Genomic DNA, 6,000 nt, shown 5'->3' with positions numbered 1-6,000 from the left:
AAAAAGAAACTAAAAGTACTTCCCCTTGGAGTAATTTAACCAAGAGTGAGCCCAGATTTGAGTTCTCTACACCTCTTTCTCTGTGTCTCTTAAATAGTTACCTGTCAGTAATCTGTCTGTTGTGTATCTGAATCCTTGGCTGTCCGAATACTATCTTATATGATAGCATTCAGAAAATAATTTCTAAGTTACACAAAATATCTGTCTGTGTGTACATAATATGTATGGAGGGGGTGTGTGACTCTGTGTGTCTCTAACAAAGGGCTTTGCTCTGTAGCAACAGAACAACACAGAAAGAATCACATGGGGAAGGAACGAGGGACACTTTTACAAAAATATTTAACAGAATTTTATAAAGGATTAAGTCACTGACTTCAACTGACTCAAATAACAAACACGTTATCAATCAATATTGATATATGGCTTCCAGCATTTATGGTAGATAGTATTTTAAGGCTGCTAACCAATTATGGTGTTTGTTTGTTTGTTCATTTGTTTTATTTTATTGAAATTAGTGTTTTAAACAATGTATTCTGATTGCAGTTTCCCCTCCCCCAACTCCTCCTAGAGCCTTCCCAAGTCTCCTCCCATCCAAATCTACACCCTTTCTTTCTCATATTACAAACAGGCATCTAAAAATAATAGTAAAATAAAAACAAAAAGACAAATAAACAAACAGAAGAAAGAAAGGCCAAGAAAAAGCACAAGAAACACATATAGACATGTGTGTTTTTAACAAGTGACTATCATAGGGCACCTACAAAAACACATATATTGCTCTCTGGATCAGGCACATGGAAGAGTACATAACTTTAAATTATAGCTGTGCTTTAGGTTAGGTGGTAAAATTGATTACATGAAAAATAGAAGGCAAGTAAGGTTAAGCAGTTAAGTGGTCAGGCAGTTAACCTTTAGGTCAGGATCACAATGTATAGGAATTTATGGCTAGTCAAGAGACCAGTTTACTCTAGCTTGTAGCTAGTCCAGAGACTAGTATACTTTAGGAATTTATAGCTGGTCTGAGTGACAAGAGATGGGTTTTATCCAAGATAGTTTCAGCAATTAAAATATTCTTGAAAATACTTTTACAGGATAGTATAACTGTAGCTCAGTAGCCTACTACACTGCAGGACTGCACTAGGAAATCTTTGAAGATGATGCTTCTGAAGCTTGCAGACTTAACCCATGTCTGTGAAAGTCCTTCAGCTGTGGCAGGCTGGGAGGATGGCACTGATGGAGGTCCAGGGGTCCTTGAGAGCACTGGCCAATGGCTAACACTGGCAGGTGGGCCTTTATGGGCCCAGAGAAGTGGCAGAAGTTCCAAGATCACTGAGGCTGGGGCCACACATGGAGTCTCAAGTCCTCTTGCAATGAGTGACAACATGAGAAGCCCTGTCTCAGGAGCACTGCTGTGCAATCCTGGAGACCATTCTCAACATTCCAAATTTTCTATCATTAAACAATAGCTTTGTGCTCTCAGGGCTCAAAACTTGGGGCTGGTTCATTAGCATCTCAACATCAACTTGGGTTAGTTCTTCAGCATATCGAGGCCTGTCTTGGACTAGGTATCATGTTATTTCAAGTCACATAAAATGACTTTTGAGTGACACAACATGGTTTCATGTGTTTTGTAAGTTATGCTTGTAACATTGGTAAGAATATAAAAACTAATAATGTCAGAGAATATAGGGGGAAAGTGAAAATCTAGCCTCAAAGTCATACAGTATTCTTATTGTTTGTGGGAGTTATTATCTCCTTAAATGTTGCATATTATCTATTGTGTAACAAATGGGTAGCCAAGTTTATTTCCTGGAGAAGTTTCTTCATATTGATTGCCACATTATCCTGCTTATTATTCAGTTAGTATACAGTCTGGGGTAAAATTGGGCTAATAAATGTGTTTTATATTCCTTCTTGTGGTAATAATAGGAAATATTTTCTACCAACTTAAGTAAAATATAAAGAATATTCTAATTTGGACGGTAAATGTCCTTCTTGCATTAGAGGATGGATTCCTAGCCATGTCTGTCACTACTGGAGGGTCATAGAAACTCAAGAGGCCTAGTGAAAGGAAGGTGAGTCACTGGGAGTGAGCTTCAAAGTGGCCTGTGGGGCCCAGGCCCCTTTCCCTCGCTTTCCTTCCAAGCCTAGAATAAACATCTTCTTCTACCAATGCCCTGTGCTTGCCCAGCAGGTCCAAAAGCAAGGGAGTAACCTCACCAGGGACTGTAACTCCCACACTGTGAACTCAGATAAACCTTCCTCTCTCAAGTTGATTGTCTCCAGCATGAGTTACAGTAACAAATTAACACAGTCATACATCCTAAAACATTGTCAGGAAAAATAATGCACTGGTTCTAAAACTATAATACAAATTTATAACCAAATTTGTAGTTTTGGAAAATGGCTACAAAATACACTTTCTTCCAAAACTTCCTATGCTGAATAGTCAAAATAATAATAATATTATTAGTAATGATGATGATGATGATGATGATGATGATGAAAACCTGTAGCCATGACAACCCTTTCAGAAAACCTAGATTTGACCGTTAGGATGCTGGTATAGCAGGTAACTGTTATCTAAGCATCTCTTACAAAGACTTTCAGTTGATAAGAGAATCACAAACATAGTCTGTGCTTGAAAGATATTTTATGCTGGCCTCCCTGGCTACATGTACAACTACTTTAAAATATTAAATTTAGTAACTGGATTCACTTGCTAAAGATGAACATTTTATTTTATTCAACATTGGAGTTCACAATGGAGTTCAGCAGAATGTTACCCCAAGGAGAACACTGGCAGACAGCACATCTGTTTTCTTGAACATAAACAGAACTCCCTGGACACCTCATACATATGTAAGTGAGAACTTTGCCCCATGACTCATTAAAAAATAAAGTTGCCTTGGCATCCTGAGGGGCTACAAAGTTATTTGTGTTCTTTGATCCTCTGCCATGATTATCATGGAAGACTCTTTATAGTGGAATGAAGATGCCACTCATAAAACGATAGCCTATGTTATATAGATAAGCAATAAATATTCACCAGGTAAGCCACTGGCATTTAGGACTACTTGTAACAGACCACAACAAACTTTATCTTGACTAATAATCAACTAATGACATCTCATCAGAGCTGGGTTCTGCTCAGAAGAGTAGCTCAGAAATAAATGGCAGAAGTGCAGAAGTCAGAAGCCAGGTCATGGGCAAAACACTGAGTAACAGTTAAAAGACTGAGATTAAAAGCAGTACAGATGTGTCACTCCAGGGAAGAAGCTGGGAGACAGAGCGCAGTAGCATGTATTAAATGACATTCTGTTATAAATGACAGAAAAACACAGAATGAAATAACGCAAGCAATAATAGGTCCAGCCTATATTGCTTGCTCCCAGGGTCCATGGAAGAGTCTACCAACCAGCTGAGGATTCTAATCTGAGAGATATTCAATGAATCTAAGCACACTGAGTTCTTTAGTCCATTCACTTTATTCTTCTATGGCGATTCTATCTGCACAGCTTCTTTTCTGCTCTCTTACTTAGCTCTGCACAGTTTCTTTTCTGCTCTCTTACTTAGCTCTGCACAGTTTCTTTTCTGCTCTCTTACTTAGCTCCTCTTGGTCCCTCCTGCCCTCAGTCCCTCCTGCTCTCAGTCCCTTCTGCTGTTCTCTCATCATTCTACCTAGTTCTTTCCATCTCTGTCCTCATCTTTGTTCTTCTCCATCAGTCCTCTTCTAGTGCTCTCAGAGAACCAGTATATATACCCACACAGTAATTCTTTGGTAAAGCAATGTGAGGCTTGAAGTTTTCAGGGTCTCAGAGAGAGGCGATAAGGACCCACACATAAAGCAATTAATTGTCAGCTTCCAATTACAACCCAAAAGGGGAGTGACTAAAGGGGAGTTCTCTGGTAGGGTCAACTAAAGGCTAAGACCAATTAGGGAATTTATGTGCTCAAACTATAATCTAGAAATGGCTAGGTAAAATGTTAGGGGTCAATAAGTCACAAGAAAGTAAACTGTCTTTGGCGCCACTTTTCCCACTCATCCCAGCTGCAGCTGCTTTCTGATAGGGAGGGGGACATATGCTAGGTAGCTAAGCAACCTCTGTCAGAGTGTGTAGCATTTGGTTAGTAAAAGCACTTTCACTCAGAATAATTGCTGAGGAGAAAATCTAGGGATAGCACCTGGCTGAGGAGGAATGAAAACTTAATTTGCACAAGAAAGAAGCTTGGCACCTATTGCCTGCCTGGCCTGGAGGCAATCTCCTTGGGTCAGTGGGAAGTAACTGCCTTAACTCAGTATCTAGCAAATGGCTAAAACTTCATCCTGGGAATGTGAGCAGTAAATCTCTTAAATTAGGGTCTTGTGTAAATAACCTGGGGTGAAGGTAAGGGGTTGAGGATTTAATTGTTAGTGGTTCTTTTTTCTATCTGTGAGTGAGATGAGCTAATGTTTATCTATGTGCAGTTTTGTCCTTGGAAAAATGTATCTTTGTTGAAATACTTTTGTCCGGAGAATGGCTCTGGCCAGATATATGTTAATGAAAAACAAACACAGCTGGGGACAGTTGTTCAATTGTCCCAAATGTACAGGGAAAGTTGTGCCCAAGATTGAGATGCAATCGTGAGATTACATGTACACATAACATGGAGATGCACGGTAAATGGGGAGAATCATAGCTGTTATTGCACAAGAAGTTTACAAGAGACAGCCAGTTCACTCAAAAGGCAGTAATTCCATAACGCCTTGTGTGATGGTTTCCTCTAACAGAACCCTTAGTTCTGATAGGTTGACCTTCTGAACTCTAGTTGTCACTGCTGTAAACTCTCATGGACTTTCACTACCAGCGGCTCTCAATAACGAAATATCCAAATTTGAAAGTGCAACTGTAGGGAAATGGTGAGATTTTCCATAGATCTATTTTTATCTGTTAAAGATTTTTTAATGTTTTAATTGTCAAATGAAACAATGGGTTTCATTATAACATTTTCACACATACATGTCATTATTTTTTTAACCATTTATTCCCTTCTCCCCCAAATACTCCCACTTGTCTTTTGCTCTACTGTTGACAGGAACCATAAGCCTAAGTGACCCTTGACACCCATGCTGCCATATTTGGGCTTCTCTCCTCTTTTCTTAGATCCAGGCCTTGCTTAAGTCTCCATAGCACCAGAACCTCTTCTCACAAATACCAGAACCTCTTCTCAGAAATCAGGTGAACTAGCTGCAGTTAAGCAGTTAGGCAGTTAGGCAAGAGTAGATAGATAACCCCCAGAGCAACATTCCCTGCTGGCCAAACGGCCCATAATTAAGTCTCTTCCTCCTTGCAACCCCCATAATTAAGTCCCTTCCTCCTTGCAACCCCCATAATTAAGTCCCTTCCTGCTTGCAACCCCTTTGCCTACCTTTGCCTTAAGAGAAAAAATAAAATTTTGGAGCTTGATCAGACATCCTGTCTTGATCTCATTCTTTGTGTCTCTTGTCCCTCTCATTCGCCGGCCCTCCCTTTAGGTCCCTGTTGAGGACCCTGCTGACTGTGGCATACTGTCATGTACACTTATTGACTGACATTAAATCTAGATTTTGCCAAGAGAAAGCCTGATGTTTATCTTTCTCAATCTGACTTACCTCTCTTAATGGTCTGTTTACTTCTTGTAAATGCAATAATTTCATTTTTCTTTTTAGCTACAAAGAATTGCAGTGTGTGTGTGTGTGTGTGTGTGTGTGTGTGTGTGTGTGTGTGTGTGTGTGTGCGCGCACGCGCGCCATATTCATTCATCTGTTAATGAGCATCCAAGCTGGTTCTTTATCTTGGCTGTTGTGGATGATGCTGAAATAAGGCCAGATGTGCAAGTAGTATCTCTTTAGCTCCAGACTGAGACTCTTGGGTATATCCTGTAGCTGGAGAGTTTCTCTCCAGCTTCCACCAAGCCCCAGCAGTCTCGCAACCCATTTATAAAATAAACACACAGACTCTTACATTATTTAAACTGTTT

The sequence above is a fragment of the Peromyscus eremicus genome, chromosome 2 (genome assembly GCF_949786415.1).
Source record: "Peromyscus eremicus chromosome 2, PerEre_H2_v1, whole genome shotgun sequence".
NCBI classification, from domain to species: Eukaryota; Metazoa; Chordata; class Mammalia; order Rodentia; family Cricetidae; genus Peromyscus; species Peromyscus eremicus.
Note: the sequence above shows the minus strand (reverse complement) of the source record.